Raw genomic sequence first — 24,597 nt, 5'->3', positions numbered from 1 at the left:
CGCATAGTATAAAAAATAACAAAGCTTAATGCTAAAATATATTTACTCCAGGGAAATAAAAGAAAAATATATTTTATATGTATGAGAAACAATATTTACTTAATAAGACTCTGGAATGGAATAGATGCAAAAACAGTAAGACAGGCCATTGTAGAGAATACATTTTGAATACAGAAAGCGTACTGAATATAGAAATATTCAGCATATATACAGATTTCCTTGAAACATTGGCATATAAAACTGTATGCGTATGTATATGTGAACTATATCACTGATTTATAGTTTCTGATAATGATGAGGGAAGAAAATCACATTTCCTCACAGTTCCTAAATTCTTCTCACATCCTTTCTACTCCATCTTTTCCATGGTTTTGATAATAGAAGCCACATTGCATTATTTTAAATGAGAGAAATAAAAAAGAATAATAAAAACTTAATCTCAGTAAGTATCACTAAAACACATTTTAGCATTTTTCTGACAATCCGAAAAGAATCTCTGCCTCATACAAAGGCATTTACCATAATTACCCACTAATTTAATACTAAGTGAATTTCATAGCTATTTTTTTCAGATCAGAACAACTTTGCACAATTCCTCGAATTCCTTAAAAGTCAAACAACCTTATTTGTCAATTTTTCCTTCTCTGTGCATTTAATAAATAATTGCTCATGTATCTCATAGTTATGACTAATATCTTTATCATACAGGTTTTATGATTCAAAAGCCATGAGGAGCTGTAAATATTACTTTAAAATCATTGGGACTTTTAGAGTGATTTTTGAACAAAAATGCTAGTATAACATAACTACAATCTCCATCTAAAGTAGTATTTGCTTCTCTTTGAATGTTTTATGACCTGGGGTTTTTATTTTCTTCTTCCAAAAATTTTCATTCGTAGAGAACGCTAAGCACACCTTCCATGGTTAGATCTTCCATGGACTGCTGAATCTCAACACACTAGCATTTGCTCATTTATTTCAACTGTATGTGCTTAGCTAGGCCTGTTAGACTCACTTAATATTTTCACAAGCTTTTCCTCTTTTTAAGAAAGATGCTATTCAAGTCGTGTCCTGTCAATAGCTATGTGTGTTGTTTTCATTATTTTTCTATAACAGACAGGACTGCAATTATTAATCTTGCTCATACGTAATTTTATTCTCAGGCAGGTATATCTTTGGAATCAATTTCCCAAAACGTGTTGACTGGCTCCAAAGCTAAATGGACTGTAATTTGTAAGATATTGATGAATTTCCCTCCCTGGAGTTGTACCATTTTCCTGTTTCCTCAGATCTTGCCGACAGAAAGAGAACTGTTATCTAAAATTCATGTCAGTTTTAATTTGCATTTCTATTTGCATTTATCTTTTCATGAGGGGAGGCTGGGAAGAGTCTTGGTCCAAAGATGTCAATAATACCATGGTATTGTGATGTGAAATGATTACTTACAAATTATCTCTATAACAGACCAGCACTAGAATGCTTTCCAAGAGCACCCTCTGGTATCAGAAGAGCTGCATGTTTTATTATTATTATATTTCATATTTACATTTATTGTTTATTAAATGTTTAATACATTTTAATAGATGTTATTTAGTATTGTTTAATAAATGAGATCGATTTTCAAATAATTTAGCAGCTTTTTCGTAGAGGTGGTTTTATGAGCTGACAGCCATTTAACAGGCCCTCTTCAATACCCCCTCGTGGGTCTTTTCATTTTCAGAGTGAGTCACCAGATAAAGTTTTGCTATAATCTCACCTTCCATCTGAAAGCATTGTTAGCCCATCTTTGAGTGCTTTATTGCCAAAGATTTCTTACTTCTCATTCTAAAGTTCCTCAGGCATAAAAAAGCATGTTCTTTATGTTCAAGTCACTCATCTTTTCATGTATTTCAACTCACTATGATTTGCCCCAATTTTTAACTCTAATACAAGCACTTTTCTAGGCTTATGAGATTCACATTTTCTTTGCAAGTTTTTGCTCTTTCATAAATGATATTTTCACTGAATGCTGTGGGAAAATGATGGTGGTTATGCATAATACTTCAAAGAATGCACTCCATTTCTGCATACAGCTGATTATCTGTTTGGATGATGAATTTTTAGTAAAAGTAGAGCTGTCATTTTAACGAATAATAACTTCATGTAAATGCAGATTGTAGAGAATACCCTTATCACCTCTTATTAATGTTGAGTAAAATTTCATTATGGTAAATTAAGCTTTTAATACTTTATTTGATTTTAACATTGTCTAGAATATATTTTCTGCATGATAAATTACTCCACAACTTAGCAACTTAAAAAATCACTTTATTTCCCTCGTGCTTTTGTGTACTAGGTATTTGAAAAGTCCTAGCTGGGCAGTTCTGCGTACGGTGTCTCACACAGACATAGTCAGATGTTGTCTTGGACAGTAGTGGTCTGAGGGCTTGGCTAGGCTAGATGGGCAAGAATGGGTCATTCAAATGTGGCAGCTGAAGCGGGCTGTCTGCCGGAAGCTCAGCTGGGCTGTTGACCACCTGCACACGGCTTGTCCAGCGTGGCAGCAGGGGGAGATGTTTTAGCCATCTTTGGAAAGGAGAGTCTGCCCTGTTAAGGTTCCTACTGGGATCTATTTAACATTATCACAGTGAGCCAATTTCTAATTTTTTAACATTGAAAGATATAGATAGATAGGTAGATAGATAGATAGATAGATAGATAGATATTTACACCTTCCGAAGGTCTGAGGAACATGGATATACTGCTTTGCTGTATCTGCTGACTGCTGCAGTGATCAGTCAGTTCACTTTTCACGTGACCATGCTCTTTCCCCACACATTTGATGACTTGGACTGCTATTGTGTCTTTCTCTCCCTTCCTGAAGCTGGAACCTAACAGGCAAATACATGTAACTGTCAACATAAATGCGGATGATTGGTTTTCCTATAAAGTAATGGCTGACTTATCAATATTGCAAAGGATAGAAAGGATTTACATTTAATTCAGTTAAGTGATTGCATCTAGAGGAGATTGGGGGATAAGAGCAGGTGGGGCAAAATGTTACCCAGTCTCTTCTGTAGTGTATATTGTTTTCATTTAAAAAGAATACAAAATGAACATGACAAAATGTCAACCATTAGAAATTCCGGGTTATGAGAACACATTTTAGTTTAGTTACTCTCTCTGCTTGTGTATTTAAAAAATGCTCAATGTAACATGGAACATTTGCTGTTATAATAGTTATAACTGTGTATAGTATTTTTTTCTTTAACACATACAATTTTACTTTTTAAATTCAAGGTATAATTTAAAATGCATCATCTTATTTTGTTTGCTTTTTAAAGAAATATATATTTTGTTTTATAGTAACATTTCCATATATTAGAAATATAATCCTCAAAAATTAAGGATAATTGGTATTATATTTTAAATTCAATTCTGTAAAAAATACAATACATATATTTTGCAGACCATTTCTATCCAAATAACTGCAAGTAGAACAATATTATTTTTCCACTTCTATCATTTCAGCCTGAGCAGTCATGGCTCCTTGTGTTTGAGTACACGTCTTCCCTCTAATCTGCACAACTTCCAGAATCAGGAGAGAGTCAGACTAATGACAGTGATGAGGCTTGTGTCTGGAAAGCGCTGATAATGCTCCCCGTGCATTAATGACATCAGTGTAACCGAGCACTGTGAGACTTAAATGAATCTTGGAACCATAAACCTGTAGCAAGCAATCCCCCATGTTTCCGCAGTGTGCAGTGGCCCTTCTTAGCGGTGTTTACCTCCTGTGAGCTCCTGAAATCAATATGCATGGAGAAGCAGATCATTTTTAATAGGGTCACTTTATTAGTTTAAGAGCTAAAATGTTATCCTAACTGAATACTGATTTGTTCTCAAATATATAAATATAAATAACTTCCTCTAGAGGGGTCATTTTGATCCATATTGACGCTGCCATAGGCTCTCTTTGTGGAGGTAATGGAATAATGGTGAAAGGTGCTATGAGGCAAGAATTTTAACTGAGTTAATAGTAGCTAGTTCTCCAGAGCCTAGAGGAAAACAGAAAATGATCTAGAAAGGCAGGGCAAAGCCAAGTTTAATTCCACAAATGGTTGTAATCTATTAAATAGTTTGTAGCATTACTTAGGATAAGTGTCCAAATGTATTTTCACGTTTAAACATGAATATTCCACCGATTTTATTTTACATTCTTCGTATACCTTTCCAAATGGGTTACTTTGGTAATATGATTTTCTCTTGTATAACTCACTGCATATTTTAGGCCAAGTGTTGAGTAATTCTTTATTAAAGAACGGGCTAGTTTTTGACATACCATCCAGATGCTCCATCATCTAACAATAAAGGTGGACATTTATAGAGTATTTATCATGTGCCATATTTAAGCCATGATTCAACTCATTTTATACACACTCTTATCCACCTATTTTTTTAAACATATCAGGCAATTGTAATATTTGGCAAGGTACACAGTTGTCAATTTTTGCCACGCAAATTCAAACTGAATTCCAAGTCTGAACGCTATGAACTTAAATATTGCTTCACACCATCATTCTGGTTTCTTTATTGATTCTCAAGTCTCAGAATTATATTTCCCGTAACGAGGCATTTAACCCTCTGTCCTTTTCTTTCTATTTGTATTTCTGAAACGTCTACCCATGGCATCGTCTTCGAATTTCATCCGAAGTCTTTTGACATCCTTGTCTTTACTTCTAGTCCAGGTCTCTCACCCTTGGTGTGCTCTTAGGTTCATGTGTCCAAGTGGTTTATCACTTGGATAACTGGCCATTATCTCAAAGTAAACACACTTCAGATCAGATACACTTTGTTCTTTCTGCAGTACTCTTTTTTCTATTCATTAAAAAAAAATCTTTCTCAAAACCACACGGTTTCAAAAACCTCTGTATTATTTCAAAATAGCTTAAGGTAGAAAGAGATTTGAAGAATGACTCCTGGGTTTATTGCATGATTCTAGCTGTGACTGAGTCTGCGACACCTGCCAGGCAGAGCGCCTGCTCTCGGAGCTGAGTATACTGTAACCGAAGAAATAGATTCTAAACACGTAAACATACTAATATCTGCATAATTAAAATTATGATACTTGCTGTATCTGAAAATTTCTCAATTCTGTTAAATAGCCCAAGAAGGGGAATTTAAAATGAAAATAGTGCAATAAGGAAAAAAAATATTAAGAGGATGCAGTATTGGGGAGGTGTCATGTAACACACCTCAAGGCAGTAACATCCAAATTGAGACTTGAGTGATGACCATAAATTCAGTGAATTCAGCGTGTGTGTGTGTGTAGTTGGATGAGATGGAAAGAGAGCTGAAGAATGATTCCTTGCTGTTTTCCTTGCACAATTCTCTTCATGAATGGTGGTGCCTTTCACTCAGCACTGGAGAGGATACGATTTTTGAGTAAAATTGTAATATCAGACCACAGTAATTCTTCCCTGAAATGCAATTCTTTCACTGTTAAAATTCTTCTCCGGGCTCTCATCTCATGTCTTAATGACTTACCGGAACCAATTCACTTTTTATTTTAATTTTTCTTCATCTGTCACTTCCATATCCCTAAACATACAATTCGATATGATTTGACCTTCAGAAACTATGATGGATTTCCATTATTTCAGGGGAAGAATATATGTTTTCTTCCAATGTCTTTGATCAGTTAATCCTGAATGAACTGTGTCTGCAGGATCTTAGGTCTTCCCTAAGCCACGTGGCTGCAATCACACTGATATTTTCAGTTTGTAATATATACTAAATTATTCCCTTGCCCCTGGAACTGACCCAGGCTTTCAATATTATGGAAGATCTTTCTTTCCCCTGCCCATGTGCCTCCTCTTTCCTTAGTGAAGGCTATTTATCCCCCGGGTTGCAGCTTACATACCCTCGGGACATATGCCTCACTCTGCCCAATTTCAGTCCTACTTCCTTATTATACCTTGAGTTTCCTTTGATAGCAATCATTATTACAATTTATAATTATGCATTTCTTTGTGTTTTTATGTTTAAAGTCTTTCTGTAACTAGAGTGTAACTGAGCACCATGAAAAAAGAATTTCTGTCTACTTGTATTATCCGTGTCCAGTGCATGCCAGGTGCTCAACAATAGACGAAGACGCTTAAGACAGGCATCTTTTATGATCCCTTCGTGCATAACTGTGCTTATTCATATTTCTATGAAATTGACTATATAAATCTTTTTGTCAGAAATAGTCTCTCTTGTCCCTTTCCCCATACTATATTCTATCCATTCTTTAAAATTCAAACCAAGATTAGATGCTTATAATAGCTAACCAAGATTAGATGCTTCATAATAGCTAAACACATTTTCTTTCTACCAATTTCTATGGTGCTTGCAGTCCATATTATACAATTAAATAATTATACATTGTTCTCTAGTTGTTTCCTTGCCAAAACAATGAACATGTGGTTGATGTTCTGTGCCTTCTAGACACTTTTGTATATCTCTCAATACCTATAGAACTACTTTAGATAAATGGTGTTTCATAGTAGTTTTTATTTTAATTTTTTAAAATTTTACTTTACTTGCCAAGACGTTTAAGATATGAATAAAGAGTAGAAATGAGCAGGCCCAATGATTATGTCGATTCAGGTCTCTCCAAGAAAATTTACACACTCAGCCGAGTACTTGAGGGAAGTGTAATGAAGAACAAATTATAAGTGAAATCAATAAGGGGGATGAAATACACCCCAGGACCAGACAGGGAATCCAGGGAAAGGAACCGTTACCAACACCTGGAGTAAGAATCTTAGCTCCTGCTTCAGCTGTAGGAGAGGCCCACGTGACTGGAGCTGTCATCTCCAGGACACAAATGGAGCCACTGTCATCCCTTAACCCAGCAAGCAAGACACCAAGAGAGCAGAGACGCCATTCTCACTCTCCTTTCACCCACAATCTCCAGCTAGTCTTTCTCGTTGACTGAACTCAAAGAAAAGCCAGAGCGTGAAATGCTTCACTATTGTCCATGACGGTCAACTACCCAGGGAATGGAGCAAAGTGGAGATGATCTGAAGGCACGAGGAAGATACCCAGGACATTGACTTAACTCGGGTACCAATCTACTTACTGTAACACAGAGGCCCCAAGATACATTGTCTCAAGCGAAACAGAACTCTGTTTCTCTCCTGTACAACCCTGCAAAGGTAAATGGGCCAGCACTGGTAGTGCCCCTCTGACCTTTTAATCACAAAGCTTCTACCTCTGGGTCCAAGGTGGCTGCTCCAGATCCTGCCACTGCTGTTTATCCCAGACAGTGGGAAGAAGAAAAAGGCAACGAAGCACATTGCTTTGAAGAGCTTGATGAGAAAGAGGCACCTATCGCTTCTCACATTCCACTGTCCCATACAAAATCATCTGCTGCAGCGACGGCCCAGCTAAGGAAGGATGTTACTACTTAAGGAAGAAGAGAGCACTGAAGCTGGTGGAAAACTCTCCAGGGTGATTCAAGCAGAAGAAATGTCATGTACAAAGGCACCAGGACAGAAAGAAGCTTGTTTGAACACATTTATGTGTGAAGAGAATAATGATTAACAGCATCTGTAAATAAGCGTACACATAATCCTTCGCTGAAGTTTACACACCTTATCATACATTGTACACAATAGTTTTCCTTAAGTGCCTTGCTTTGAACAGTCGACTTTGCTTCGTGGCTAAAAAAAAATGTGTGTACTAAACATATATATTGATTTTATTGCTGCAATCAAATAAAACCCAGAGCAAATTTAATTGGATCTATTTCTAAAGGCGTGCACAATTGTCTTTGCGCTTGCATGCTAATCATGTAGATATAAGTGAAATGCCATTTCCAAATAATACTAATTCTAGTCATTTAGGTGGAAAACAAATCGCGTATTTAATTCTCTGATGTCTCTTACAGACATTTTCATGGGGTCTTTAATCCTCCTCAGCATCCTTGTGAGACCCTGACAGCGACCATTTTTGAAAGGTAGATTTATTTAACATTTTATTCTTGAGTTTCTGTCCATTCATGTCATATTAACATGCTGTCTCCTGAAGCTGTCGTATCTCTAAAGGATTATTACATGGTCCTGCCCTCTTTTCAGGGTAAAGGACAAAGTTATAGTGGAGAAAGGGCACAGATTAGAAAGAGGCAGTAAACGAGTAGGAGATTAGTCCTCACGTCCTGCTAGCTTACGTTTCGCCCTCCTTCATCTCCAGGCCCCAATGGTTATTCTCCTTAAAGAAAATCTGCCTGAGGCGCAGGATGATCGCAGGGCCCTTTCTTACGACTGTCTGCACTGCTCGTCCTTGGCTTGAAATGTCAAACGATAGACTAAATCACTCCCTAATTAGAGATAAAATCCACGATGTGCACATTTCTCAAAAAGTTAATAAATTATAAAATAAGCTTAATTTACTTTGTAATTGACAAAATCAGATGCTTTCTCGCTAAAGGGAGAGCATTAGGAAGCGGTCAATCACTGTGTTTGAAGGGTGGGGATTTTGCCTTGGAGGAATAAAGGGAGCAAGAAGAGACCTAAAAATCATCTATTTAATAATGAGTTCTTAAACTCATTATTAAAAAAAAATTTTTGCTTGTCCTTATATGGATGTAAGTGCCTTGTGTACACACAGAATCAAAATCATTTTTTAATATTTCTTGATCTTATAAAATTTTAAATACTGTGTTTGAAGTAGTCTTTATGAGTTCCTTATCCCCGAAATTCTGATTGTGTCAGGTTGATTTAGTGCGCAATAAGTGCCAGGCACCTGCCGTTACGTGTTTTACCACTTACCCCCTTGGATGCGGTCACTGATTTTGCTCGCCAGTGGAACTGCTACGTTTCGGTTTTCAAGGCACATAACTGATTATTCGACGGTAGTCTTTTGTGAACAGGTTAGGAAGATATGGCTGGCTGCTGAGCCACATAGTGTGCTGTGTTTGCATCTGCCATCTTGAACAACTTTTTTTATTGTCCCTGGAATTAACCTCATTTTTTTTCTTGTCATTTCCTGTGCTCCTTTCAGTACTTCATTACTCCAAACGCCTGATAGAGTTACAAGAATCCAATTTGAGAGAATCCAGTTCTCCAAAACTTCCAGTGTTGAAATTACTCACTTGCTTTGCTTTAGACTTATTACACTACTGTCATCCTGGAGTCTTCTTTCTCTATCAAGTAGGGATGCCCTTCATAGGCACTGTTCCTTTTGTCCTGAATCCTGAGTCTTTCTTTTGCTCAGATGAAAGTCTTTGGAATAAAAACATCCTCCTCTGTTAGGATGAGAAAGGCTACATGTGAAGTAGTTATTTTTTAAATTTATATTTGAAACTGTCACTCTACCTTTCCTCCAACACATGAAAACATAGTTCATTTTATAAATAGGCTGGAGATTTTCCAGTGCTAAAGATAATTCCCCATATGCCCAACTGTTCCCAAAACTTAAAAAAAAAGTCAGTATGGTCCATGTGATGTAAATATCTGTGTAAATTGTTAAGAATCAAAATTCCAAATAATTTGTATGTATTATGTGTAGTTAGGTTGTATTATAAATGTAAGTTGACAAATCATGGTACAACATTATTTGGGATCTCAGTTATATGTCTCAACTCTTTATTTTTGAAGAAAGGAAGTATTATAATGAAATATTTTGAGTAAAAACAATATATAGCAATGCAGAACGTAATCCCAATACTCAGTGTTTAATATAAAACTCTTAGGATGATAACTTCATTATGAATTTAACAGGTAAAATACACATTTTAAACCAATTTGGACTGAATTGCACTTAGCTTTGGGAGAATATTTACCATAGAAGTCAGAAAATTTTTGAAAAATAAAAGTACCAAACTTAAGTAGAATTCTTCAACCTGCTGGAACTGATATCTCCAAGTTCTGCCAAGATCTTCAGATTTCTAAATTCCAAAGGAAGTTAGATATATGCTATGGTATCTTATGGGTACAAATTAAAAAATGCCCTTTGTTAATAAATCACTATTCATTAATGTGATAGATGTAGCACCTATTCAAAATTCAAATTTGAGATATCCAAAAGGGACGTTAGTTCCCTTTTCCTGATAGGACTCAGTATTTTTCCTTGGTACTTCTATCCTGATTTTGGAATACCTCATACAGCTTGCTTACATATCTATATATACCCTACATATCCATGCGAGAGAGAGGAAATACATCCCCTTTCTGTATGGGGCACTGCTGTCTGACAATATCTAGGCCAGTGTAGTTTTGTAGGAAAATTTAATTGAAAGACTAGGTTGATGAGTTTTGATGTTTCAGGGACACAAAGCAATGGACTCATCAGCTCATGAAATTTCCGTAAGTTAATCCTTCAGCGGATCCGAGTGATGTCTTCTGCTTAGATTTGTGCATCATCGGTATTTCTAGAAATGATCTGCTCCTCCAAGGATCAATTTTTTTTAAATTTTTGGTCATGAGAGGGAACTTAGGGAATACAGTCACCTCCAAGGTAAATCTTCAACCTCAGAGGGGTGTAAAAGACGCCTCTCAGATGAAACTGGCACCTCCCTGAGACGGGCACATTTCATGCATATCTAGAAGGTTCACAAACAGAGACAGATCATGTTCTTTGTAAGCATGAGAGGATATTGGGAGCCTCGCACGAATGTCTCCGATGGCGCTCGTGTTTGCCAGTGCTTTCATTCTTCTGCTTTGTTGAGCCCTTTGTCTTTCTCAGAGCCCGTGTGAGCACACAGGAGCAATTGTTGTGACTCTTGTAGTTGGCAGGACTATCGACACAACTCCAGCTTTAATTTAAATACAGCAAAGGCTTTGTTTGAGAGGAAATTTTAAAAAGGGAAGATGAATCATTTCTACTGCCAAATCCCTGATTTGAGGTTGCCCAAGCATTATGAGCAATTAGGGAAATGGGATGTAGATTTAATAAATTCAGTGTTGGGGGAAATAGCAAAATGTATGAAGAACAAGCTACAAAGCCAGAGCAAATCATCAAAGAATTTGGTTCCTTGGCTGCTTTTTGCTGTATTAGTGGAAGTCAGAATGAAGCCAGTCATCCAAAGTGCTAGACTATGTCTGGTTGAGGCTAAATTCGGACCCTGGTTAGGAATTAAAATATTATTCTGATGGGAGATTGCAGAAGCATCAGGGCACGATGGATGTGGCTGATTCCACCCCTCATTATATGAAATCTTATAAAGCTAAAACATGCTGAACAGGTGACTCCTGATACTAGAGGTTATTTTGTCAAGGAATTGACTCATTTTGTGGACAGATACAAACAGCTCCCAGAAGATTCCTGTTACAATAATTTTACATATTGTGGGGGGCAAATTTCACTGGGTCTGCTCACAACTGGAAGGAGGAAGAAGTCTGAGTTAACACAGAATTCTCCGTAGGCAACCCCATCCCCTGTTCTGTATGTGTGACGGGTGAATCCCTTAATCTTACCCCTAATTTACTCATCTGTGTTGAAGAAGGAGTTAGAATAAAGGATAAGGAGAAGGAACACTGCTTCACTCTTCCTAAATATGTAAATATGCTGAGAATACAAGCAATATAAGCCAATTGGGATGGGTTATGTCAATGATTCTCAAGCAGGGCTGACTTTGCTCCCCAGGGACATACAACAAAATCTGGAGACTTGATATAAACATTTTTTGAGTTGTTTAAAAAACATCTTTGTTAAAAAAGAGAAAATGACTCAGGAAAATTAAAGCCAGTGGAAATCTTTGGAAGGTTGATTGAAAACGGAATGAAAATGGGGCCCATCAATGACATGGCTGTTACCTAATGTGCTGGGGGTCCACTCTAAGAGATTAGGGACCCAAACAGTAAATCTTCTCTATCAATTCTTCAGACTCTACAAGAGATTCAATTGATCTGCTCTATATACAAGAGCCTGGATAATGTTTAAAAATCTGAGAAAAGTACAAACAAAAGATATCATTTCTCGGAAGAAAATGAGTGAAAATGGTATGGGGTGATAGAGAAGGCTACCATTTTGAGTAACGGGGTGCCTAGGATTTCTTGGTACAACAAACACCCAGGTGTGGACCCAAGGCCATCCATATTAGTGTGGGAAAATGGTATGGGTGTGTAAAAAATCGTTATTGGCATTGCTGGACATCAGAGCACAAGGTACAAGCTCTAAATCTGTAATGGAATTTAAAGGATAATGTGGTGAAATTTGGGGGTTATAATGATATGACTGCAGAAAGTTTAAAAGGGAAAATATGCCCCAAAGTAGAAATTTGTGAAACAAAATTACGCATGATTGTTTTGATACCTTTCCCTGAACTCCTCATTGAAAGCATGTGGTACCTGCTTTGGGGTTCCCTTCCCTTACACCAGTCATTGGGAAGAGCATTGTCCTGGACGTCTGCTCTTCATAAGCTTTTAGTTGGATATTTCTGAGGGGAACTCCTGCAATTACCCAGGACCACTCAGTTAGATAATTTGAAGCAATGTGTGTTACCTGGAATGGGACGGGGAGATTAAGGGATTTTTCTACTCTTACTCAAGCTGTGTTAGAGCAAGTACACTTGATTATTTTACTTAATAGTCCAATATAGCCTATAAAAAGAGTTGACAGATCTTGGAGATTAATAGTGGACGGCAGATGACTAAACAAAAGTGATGCTTCCAAAGATGTCAACTATAACAAGAATTGTGTTAACAAATCAAGCTTTGTCACAAACCGAAAAATACTGGTATTCTGTTGAGATCGATTTGACTAATGCTGTCTTTTGACTCCCACTTCTGAAGAAAGTCAAAGCAAATTTGTGTTCAGGTGACATGGCCCAGGATACATTTTCACTGTGCCCATAGAGATACTTGTATTCTCCTGCTTGCTGTCGTAACTTGGTAAAAGGAAAGCTCTGGGATTGTTTTGATAGTATAATGATGATAACTCAAAATCAAGCGAAGACTGAATTATAAATGTGGAATAAGCAGATGACTACCTGGGGATGGGGGGCCGTCTTATAAAACACAAGGTGTGACACAGACGGTGAAATTCATAGGGAGAACCTGGGCATGAGCCATTTTTGGGGACATTCCTTAACCAAAAATAAATTATTTCTGCCAGCATGAAAATATTAAAAATAGGTACACACACACCAATTGGTTTCCTTTATTTTTGAAGAATGACATGCCAAATTAGAGTTTCTACTATCTCCATTCAAAAAACTACATGAAGTGATGTTGACTTTGAATGGGGTTCTCTTCTGGGTTGAATGGGGTGCCTTTGTTCCTCAAAAAAAGATGTACTGAAGTGCTAACCCTCAGTACCTCAAAGTGCAACCTTACTTGGAAATCGAGTCATTGCTGATGTAACTAGTTAATACGTAGCCATACTGAAGTAAGACGGGCCCTCATCCAGGATGACTGATGTCCTTATAAGGAGATGGTCATGTGAGATACAAGGGAGAACATCATGTGACAACAGAGGAGGAGATTAGAATTTTGAAACCTGCAAGCCAAGGAATGTCAATGATTGCTGGCAAACCACCAGAAGCTGGGAAGAGGAGAGCAAGGTTGCAGAGAGAGGGTGGTCCTGATGACACCTTGCTTTCAGACTTCTATTCTCCAGAACTGTGAGACCACACATTCATGTCGTGTGAAGCCATCCAGTTCCTGGTGCCTTGTTACAGCAGCCCTGTGTGACGAGAACAGACTCTGAACCCCACAGGCTGTCACACTGGAGCTCTATTGCTCCTCCGACCTCTTTGGTGCCTCACAACTACAGTGTGTAGATTGTATGATTAAAAATGTCCACCATCCTCCCCACACTGACCGTGTATTTGGCAAAAGTCCTTGACTGTTAACATAACTCCAGCCACGGGGTTTTTGGGCCAGGAAGTTACCCGAGACTGCCACTGAATCTACTACCTTTGACAGACAGTGGTCATCCTATTATTGGGCTATTTTAAGCCATGTCTACTATTGAAGGATGTCAATTTGTTTTGAGTCATAAAATAGTCCTTATGAGACAGGTTACATCTAAGTAACATTCTAATAGGGAGTGAGACTGTCTCTACCCCATCACATGATTAACTCAGAAAATGCTTTAATTTGGAATCCCTGCTTAAATGTCGTCAGCTAAAGAAACTCATTTCACTGCAGGGACCGGAGAACAGCAGGCTGAAAGGCATCGCGTACAGAGCATCCCCTGCCTGGTCACACACGAGAGTCGTGGGCTATGTGAAAAAGTCACTAAAAGCACTTACGAAACTGAGAGACAGTACACGTGAGGGTTATCGTGGAGTTTATACAAACATCTCCCCCTTCTATAAATATTTCATTTTCTCTGGCTGATCCTGTAGCAGGTCAGGGACCTGGCTGCAGTTATGAGTTCCAGAGAAAAGACTGATTTCTAATATGACACAATGGCAAAACCTTTAAAAAAAAATAACAGCCCAAATTCTTCATAGTGGTTTGAAGTGGTTGATTTCACTCCTCGGCTCTATATTGATGTAACAGTTAGAGTTCCTTTCCAACCCAGAGGAGGAGATCATGCTATAAACTTTTAATACCCCAGACCTACTCCATGTGACTGGGGAGGGACAGGGCAAGAAGCACTGGCAAGAACGATGCTGATGGTGGTTGTACTGGTGAGGCTCCTTGGTTGAAGCAGAGGCTTCAGGTAAATAACAGATGGGAAAATAGGAAGTCATCACAGAAAAGAAGAGTAAGACGTAGTTGATGCAAAAAGGAAGAATGAACACTAGTTTGAAAAGATTGAGAGCCGTATCCTCAGGTGCCTAGTGGGGAAAGTGGTTCACCAGCTGAAATCTCCTGTATTTGAAGCAGAAGCCCCAGGATGGGGTCCAGTGATACTGATGTGTTCAATCCAGATTTCGCTGTGGGATGAATTCACTTTGATGATGCTAATGACACCTGTGGATGACAGCAGTGCAGCAAGTCCCTTTGCAGAGGTGACATGCAGGACCTGTTGCCTCCAGAACGAGTAAAAACACACTTTCTTTCACAACAGAACCGCTGACAAATGTGTACCAATGAATTCAATCGATAATGTGTAAGGAATATATCAGGAGAACAAGAGAAAGTAGCTTCTGATATAAAGTACTGGCTCGAGTTACTGGATCAGTAAGTAATGCCAAAGAGCATGGACTTACTTTCCTTGCAGATGTTTACAGGATGAACAGCGACCTCACTTAAAATACACTAGGTACAATCCTCCAACAACCTGGAAAAATATTTTATCCCATTTTAGGAGGAAGAGAATTGATATGTCCATAGATTTCATAGTTTTTCAAAAGTCACAGAGCTGGCCAGGGAAGGAAACATGAAACTCAGATTTACCAAAATGAAATGTGTGTATGTGAGGGCCTGTGCCTAAAAATTCAAGTTTTTAAATAGGTAAGAGAACCCTGAAACAAAGAATCATATTTCCCTTAACTTGTTGATTACACTGATTATTTTCACCGGTTTTTAACATTTATTTCTCAGGATTAATGGAGTTTCTTGACCTCTAGATAGGCTGGGTCATCACTTTTTAGAAAACCATAAACAGTAAAGTTGATTTTATTATTTTTTTCTTCTCCAGTGGTTATAGTTTTACTATTTCTTCAGAATCTTCTGAATTTTCTGGAATCATAGAAACGTCTGCTATGCTTTTGGTTTAACTTCAGTATCCTTGTAAAGAGCACTTAATTAATTAAAGCGCTTATAGCCAAATATTGATAGCAACCTTGTGGAACAAGATAGGGAACAAATAGAAATTCTGTTGCGCCAAAAATGTGGTAGTGTGGCTCGGAAAGCTATAGCTTTCATTCAAATGTGAAAATATTTATCATCACCTAATAGGAGTTGGGAAATATTTTAGGTTCCTTAGGGAACAACAAAAGCACACAGCACCCCTTACATTCTACTGAGGACAGAAAAATATTAGGCATTCAAGTTAAGTAGCATTTTGTGGATCTGACTGAGGATTGTAAGAATCTAGGGGAGGAGACTGAGCCTTGTCCATCAACCAGTCCATCAATGGTTCTACCATTTCATCAGTGGTAAGTGGAATGGCTGTTAAAGGTTTCAGAGAAATAAAAAAGAGTAACTTGATCTTAAATTGGAAAGTAGGGTACATGAAAGTGTGAAGAGGAAAAGGAAAGGGGAAAGAACTTTGCATTTCTTTTACACCCTTTGCCAAGCACTCTTGTTTCAGGACAGCAGCCTCATCTGTTTCTCTGTTTCTTTCTGAATCCTGGAGATTTTCCTGTTTTATCACCATTTCCTGGAGTTCTATGAGGTTAAATAAATTTCCTAATGTCACTCAACTTTTAAACCTGTGTCTCGTTGCAGGGAGAATGTGGATAGTGACTGCTTGGATATTCTGAACAGAAAAAAGCCTGTGTTCACACACACATGTCGTTTTTACAGTTTCAGAGGATTCATGAATTGCCTAAAAATCAGTATTAATAATCAGATTAGAAGTTTATGTTTTGTGTAAGAGGACCGCCAGGTGTGTCTGACTCTGGAGCTCAGACTTTCAAAGCATACTGCAGGGAAGTGGAGAACAGCCTTTCTCTGAAAGGTATGATTGCTATTCTCCGATACCATGTGTTTAACTAAGGTGAATTTGCTCGCTGGCTGTCTGGTAAGTAAGGACAGTTGCCTGTTTGTATCTAGTTGTAACCATGAAGAATAACGTGACCTGTTGATTCTATATGTGGCTTTATACAGCTTATATACAGTGTAGAGCTTAAGAAAATTTTACGAACAAGACTTAACTTTCAAAAACTCCATCTTTTAAAAAGTTAATAGCCCATAAAGCTTTAAATTCTTTCCTGTTTTTCACTCTGATTCGTAAAAGGTCACCTTTTTAGATTATGAATCAGCTGAAGTTCATCCTCTAGCCTATGCTGGACACAGGATGTTGGGAAAGGCATCTGCCCCTTGCTGTGTTTGTTTTGTAACTAAACAGTTACAGCTGTGTAATGGCTCAGGCTTCAGAAATTTTTTTCAAAAATAATATGATTGTCTGGGATCAAACCCCTCTGCTGTAAATAACTAGGCCAGAAGGCCATAAGCTATGGAGTTCTGAGTGAAAAAGTGGATTTAGTCCATTAGTGGGGAAGAGAACCAGTGTCCCACCTCTCCTAGGAAACTGGGTAGAAATACTGAACAGATTCCCCAAGAGGAACAAAACGGGCGTGTCTGTGTGGCAGGCACTGCTGGTTACCGTGCAGTATTTGCTCTCTTCCTCAGCGCTAACAGTGGGACTCCAGTTTTACTGGGGATCAAGGAACCGGCTCAACACAGAATTACTGCATAACTCAGCAGTTCCACTCCTGGATGTAGACCCATGCGAGCTGAAAACATATTCAAACAAATACTTGTGCATGAATGCTGAGAGCAGCGCTGTTTGCAGTTGCCACGTGGTAGAAACAACGCATATATACATCATCAGATGAATGGATAAACAAAAGGTAGTACATACATACAATTTAATATTTCTCATCCATAAAAAAGAGTGAAGTATTGATACACAGATGAACCTCGAAAACATTATGCTAAATAAAAGAAACCATAAATAGAGGGCCACAGACTGTATGATTTTATTTACACAAAATATCCAAGAGAGGTAAATCTATAGAGACAGAAACCAAATAGTGGTTTACAGGTGCTGGTTGGGGAAGGAGGAAACTAGTTCATAGGCATGGTGATGAAAATGTCCTGGAACTACAGAGAAATCCAGAGCTCCAGCATCTGATTGAGAATATACCCAAAGCCACTGAATTGCACAATTTTTAAAAGTTAATTTACACTTTGTGAACTTAACCTCAATTTAAAAAAAATGCTTTTGAAAATAAAATTGTCCCAAGAGTCATGGTGAAAAAAAAAAAGTATGATTCAACCAAAATGCCACATTTCTGATTTTCTTGCAATTACATGTGACCGTATGTTTAAGGTCTAGACGTTAAAATATCAGTAGAAATGTTATGAGAAACTTCAGAGGAGACATTTAAAGGAGGATAACTCTGCAGTTGAATGTACTTTTTTTTTGTTTTTTCAGGTAGTTTTCTTTCTCCATACCCACAAAACAGTTGTAATGGCTGGAGCACCAGCAACTATCTTGGAAAATGAGACAACTTTGAGATTGGAAGCTGTAAGGGAACCTGTGTTCTGTAAGACCCAGACTATGAAAGAGAAATAAATCTCTATTCTATTTAAGCTAATCTTTATCATTTTTTCTTTTCCTGTTATATGCAGCAAGTCATAATCCTAGGGAAATGTCTGCTTCCTGTGACATAAAAGTTTTGTCTCCTGGAGGTGTGTTCTGAATTGGCTCCCTTTATAAGAATATGTCTAATCTGAGTTCCCAATTAAGGGTAAATTCAAGTAGCTGTTACTGAAGGGAACATCAGTCACATAACAAAAGGAAATTTCGGTGCCTCTTGAAAGAACTGTGGGAAGTAAAAATCAGACATGCCACTTATGGTTCTTAGGTCACAGGTTTTAGTATGTGTTTTTGGAAGTAGAGGACCTTGTACACATTATTTGGAACTTTAATACATACTTTCTAGGGTATGTTCAAATTAAATAGGAATAAGCAAAATTGCCTTTTAATGTCATAGGGTGAGAAGGTTTAATTTTAAATATGATAAGAATTTAAAACAAGGATTGTTAAAACTCTGGAGGAATAAATGACAATAGTTATAAAGAAAGTAGATCAAATTATTTATAGTGGGGGAGAAAATAGGTTTCAATTTGAGCACTTTATTTGGATTAAATGTCCAATAACCTTTTGGCAAGGAGAGGATTTTTCACACAGTTTGGTGGAGAATTACAATCTGGATGGTATTGTTACTTTTTAGTTTTAATCGATATTACTGAACAAATATAAGCACAGAGGGAAACAAGAAAAATATAGCCTATATTCTAAATATAGTCTGTATTTTTTTAAAAAAGGGATAATTTAATATTTTTTTGAAAAGTGCTTGTTAAAATTTGATTACTTTAGATATAGAGGAAGACTTAAAACTGAAATATTTAATATATCTTATATGATAATGATATATTTGATTTATCGTGATACATCCAAGGCTTCAATATTTATTGTTTTTTTGTGTTTCAGTGTAAATTTAAAGTTAAAAGTAGTTGAAGTTGGAAAGCTAAATGCCCAAATTGAGATTACTTCAGCAATCTTTCGGAATGGAAAATACAAGAGGAACAGCAGTAAATGATAATACAAACATCTATAAGGCACCTACTATGTGCAAGGCGTTGTTCTGAAGCTGAGAGCGTTTCTCTAACCACAAGATCCCAATTCTTATTACTTTTGTTTTCCAGGTGAGGAAATTGAAGTACGGAGAATATAAGGTAAAAAAATGATATTATGCAATACATGCTTTGTCAAATCTTGTATGTAGAAAACATAGATATTTTACGTTAATGCTGATAATGCTGAACGTACTAGATAAACGTACATGTATATTTGCACTAATACAAAGCAGGCTTCAAATAAAAGGCAATATCTCACCTTCCACTGAGATCTATGAATTTTTTGGCCTCTTTTAATTTAATACATTTGAGATATGTGCCTGGTGCAAAAAATATCTACTTAAAATACTTGACTATACGTGCATTTCTCACGTATAATAGTACGTAAAATTATATATACTTTAGAAATACAAGTTTTTTTTTCCTTTTTTATATTTTACTTAAAAGTATGCTTAAACCTTTCAAATGCATCTTCAAAATCAGTGCAGTTGTCATTGCCAGGTGCACTTTTTATGTCAGTTAACGCAGATTCTCAAAACACAGCACTGTCCCTTCTATCTAAATTGTTTAAAATAATGAACACTTTAAACTCATATTGATGATGCTATCAGTTGATGTTAGCCTTCCAGCAGCCAGTCATAAGATAACTGGCCTTTTGTGTGTATTTATGGTCTCTCTACCACAGACTTCTGCTACGCTGTTGTGTGTGTTGGTGTGACCCACAGAAGATGGATACAGTGGATGGATAAATTCTAAATATAAGTTTATGTAATGTCCTTTTCTCCTTGTTTATCTTTTCTACCACCTAACTTTCATAAGCACCCTGAATTGTTTGTTTTTTTAATTTCTTCTTTCATCTGTGTTTTTGTGTTCTGTTATAAATTGTAGCAATATACACATAACATAAAATTTACCATTTTAACCATTTTTAAGTGTACAGTTCTATGGTTTTAAGTACATTCGCATTCTTATGCAACCATCACCACTATCTATCTCCAGAACCTTTTCATCTTCCTCAACTGAAACTCTTTATCCTTTAAATATTAACTCCCCATTCTCCCCTCCCTCCAGTCTCTGGTAACCATGATTTTCTGCCTCTATGACTTTGACTACTCTAAGAACCTCACAGAATAAGACTCATACAATATTTATCCTTTTGTGACCGACTTAATTTCACTAACCTTGTCAAGGAGCATCCATGTTGTAGGATGTCACGATTTCCTTGTTTTTTTCAAGGCTGAATAATATTCCATTGTGTGTATAGATCACATTTTGTTTATCCATTGGTCTATTTATGTACAGTCGGGTTGCTTCCCCATTTTGGCTATTGTGAGTAATGCTGCTGTGATTGTGGGTACAGATATATCTGTTCCAGTCCCTACTTTCAGTCATTTGGGGTATATGTTAGGGGAGTAAGATCGCTGGGTCATATGGTAGCTGTCTGTTTAGCTTTTTAAGAAATCGCATGCCATTTCAAACTGGTTTTGACTGAGGTCTAATGAATGACTTCATGTTGAAAAGTTATGTCCCAAATCTGCTTTATTATTAAGATAATGTAGGTGAAAGAGGGATATAAAACTTATAGTGACTGATTGATAAAATTAGCCTTATAAGTGGATATTTTTGAGAAAAATGGGGAGAAGAAAAACCCCATGTATTTTATATACAATTCTACACAGTATTATGCCTTATTTGACGTTGGGGACACAAGAATCTGTGCTTGGAATTGATTTGTGTTTGGTATTTTAAATGTCTATTGCCTATGTTATATACTTTCCTCTCTGCTGTTGTTCTTTGTAACACACAGCTTTTATTAGAGTAGGTTTTAAAAATGCTTTCAGGAACTGGCAAATAACTAGCCAGCAGAAGCATAATCACTGTTTGTGCCCTTGAATAGGTGGATCTCATTAAATAAGTATGAAATATAGTTCATCTCAAGAACGCTAAATTGCTTTGCTTATCGAGATATATCAACACAAATTGGCTTTGCCATTTGATTGCTTTGAAAAAGTACCTATTTGGCACCATATAGTTTTGTAATAAATGTGGCTGGAGGTAGTGTACAGTCTTCTATTTCATTATAAAGGAAAAGGTGTTCCTTTATAGCAGCCTTTTGATTATTTTTCTATGGAAATACTTTTTCATTGGAAGTTAAATTAGTTTTATTCTGGGAAGGTCATAGGCTGAGCTACAGAAGAAGTGGAAAAGAGGAAACAGTCATTCTTTGATGACTTTCAGTTTCTCCTATGATTACTGAATTCACATTTCGAATTCTTCACATTTTGAATTCTCTATATATAAATTTGTCAATTTTGCCCTTCAATAAGTTTCAGTTTTTACTGAGATTCTAATTTACTAGTTTAGAAAGTTTCAAGTTATTGTCTAACTCTGTACATTTGTGAGTATATCTACTTTTTCTTTTTTAAATTATTGGTGTATTTTTCTTCTTGCTTAAATATAATGTGTTGTAGATCTGTTGAGTATTTTTCCTTTAGTCTAACTTGATTTATTATAATTTATATTACTTTTCTCTCTTTTAAAAAATATTCTTGATTTTATGCTAATTATTTCTTTCATGCTTTCCATGAAGTTGTTTTCATTCCTTTTTGTAGAATTGTGTATCTTTCTTCCACTTAAAGTGTGAAAACTAAACAGCTGTGTGGTAATTTTTCATACTTTTCACAATATCCATTTTTCCTTCCCATTGGTGATTGAATTATTCTGCCACCTATAGTCAGGCTTGGCTATGTGGTTCCCATTAGCCAATGAAATGTGAGATGTACCCCATGTCGCTTCTAGGTAGAAGATTTAAGAGACAGATTATAACTTCCCCTGCACTCTTCTTCCTCTGCTTTGGATACCAGAACTATGACTTCATCAGCCTAATCCCAGAGTTGGGATATACATTGTGGGGGAGGGGGGAGACCTAGCCAGTGAATGGCACACATATGATACACTGACAGGTGAATTGTTGCTGCTTTACTTAAGATGTGGTGTTGTTTGTTACCACAAAATGAACTGCTGTCTCTTGATGGAACAGTCTCTTACATCATTAATGGGCTAAGGAAAAAAAAAATCACTCACACTATTTTAAAAAGTACATCAATACAGATAGGAATATTCCATTTCAGAACTCATAGGACTCAGTCTATAACCCCAGGCTATCACCCCAGTGTAATCACGAGAAGAACATCAGACAAATTCCAGTGCAGAGGCATCTCACAATCACAGCTAACTAGGAATCCTCAAAACTGTCAGAGTCACCAAAAACCAAGTCTGAGAAAATGCCACAGCCAACAGAAGACTAAGGAGACATAACAACTAAATGTACTTTGGTATCCTGGATGGGATCCTAGGACAGAAAAGAAAAACACTAAAGACTAAGCAATTATAAATACATTATGGATAATTGTTAATAATTTTTTAAATAAAAAATCTAGAGTGAAATCAAAGAAATGGTCAGATGTTGATCCAATAATTGTCTATTCTATCACCTGGGCAACTTCAGTAATATTTCCTAAGAGCCATGAGTGTGTACTATCTGAGTATATGCACACATGGGAATACATTTCAGCAAATCGGCTGGACACAGAATTCTAGGGTCCCAGCTTCTCTAAGATCTCTGAGGACATGCCTCCCTTAGCTTCCTGTCCAGAATTGCAAAGAAAAAATCACAGGCAAACCTTTGGCATAAAGAGGCTGCCATGTACAAAGATTCCAGCATGGCTGCCAGCCTTGGCTGTGATGATCCCAGAAGGAACCAGATCTATTTATGAAGTTATCATTCAGGGATGCATTGGGTAATCTGTGGTGATTATGCTAAACTCAGATTCCACTACAGGAAGCCAAAACCTCCATCCTTTTAAGATCATGTAAGTTCCATGATGCAGAGATAGACCAGCTTAGAGAGGAGTAGGTGATGGAGAGACGAGGGCATTTTCCCAGGAGTAACTGATAATCTTAAAGAGGTAATATTAAACAGGAGGGTACTGAGATCCAGTTAATAGATTATGATAATATTTGTACTTCTCTCCTTCCCTAATTCTCAGTAGGATCAAGGGGCTAATCCACGAGGAAGTATAGATCAAGTATGTAAGAAAGAAACAAACCTACAATAACTTACATATAACCCAGCATCTTCTAAGTGACAGAACTGCATCCTCTGCCAGCAAATCACATGTGTTTCAAGCTATTTATTATGTGTGATGGGAAGCCTTGTTCTCAATGTTCACTAGCTGAAACTGGACCTAATAATGGCAGCTACTTTTTACTTTTTTCCCACTCTTTTACTTCCATGTCTTGAATAGCACCTGGCACACAGTAAACGTTTAACTGATTCATGTGAAATTAAGCAATAAACTAAACTAGACATAAAAAAGGTAACCTCAAGCCCCACTCCTGCATTTGGACTTCTCCTTTTAAATTTAACAAGATTCACCACTGAAGTCAGAGTAAGAGTGGGAACAATCACTGCTATTTATTTGTTCATGATTAATTCAACGTAAGGCTTACTTCACAGCGACATCTCAATGGTAAACTAGAGCTGTTTCCCTTACACACATGCCACGTACTGTACACAGTGACCACACAGCTTGTCTTTGCCCACAATCTCTCTTTTCTAATTTTTTTCCTACTCCGTGCATTTTCAAAGCAACGTCTATGCTTCGTATCAATCTTAACAATCCAACCCGTTGAAGATAATGCTTGTGAAGCTTATCTGGAATGTGGTATATAATTCTAGAATGAGCTATTTTTAAAACACTGGTAAACAATCGGACTATTCAAATTTAGATGTATTTCTATGCTACACTGTATTTAAAAATGCATAAACAAAATATGCTGTCTACACCTCATGAAGTTGCAAAAAAAATTGACACTGTAAATGTTGTGCTATAAACATGAGGTAAACATGACATAAAAATGCAAACTAGCCTAATGTTTAATTCATTGTGACTCTAATTTTCTGTGAACAGAAGGTCAAGTATAGAATGACCTTTATCTCTTTTCTAGTCAGGAGACACAATACTGGTCCCATGCAGATTTCCATATTCATTTTAGCATGTGGAAGCTGTATCTTAGGAACCATTAGTCAATCTTTCAGGAGGTAGATTTCATATTCTTTTGCACTGCCTACTTTTATGCTATATTTGGGAGTAGCAGGACTCATAATTGTCACTTATGGAAACTTTATTTTCTCTTTATTCTCTTCCCTAATTTGGGGTGGCAGATGCTGGTAACCAGGTGATATGTATTACTTTTTGTTTTTTTTGACAAAACTACTTTCAGTCAATTTTTAAAGAATATTTATTATTGTAAGTAATTGCCACTAAATACTTAAAATAGATATTGACCTGTAGGTTTGCAG

The sequence above is a fragment of the Vicugna pacos genome, chromosome 30 (genome assembly GCF_048564905.1).
Source record: "Vicugna pacos chromosome 30, VicPac4, whole genome shotgun sequence".
In the NCBI taxonomy this organism is placed as follows: domain Eukaryota; kingdom Metazoa; phylum Chordata; class Mammalia; order Artiodactyla; family Camelidae; genus Vicugna; species Vicugna pacos.
The sequence above is the reverse complement of the archived record's forward strand: the minus strand, read 5'-3'. Positions refer to the sequence as shown.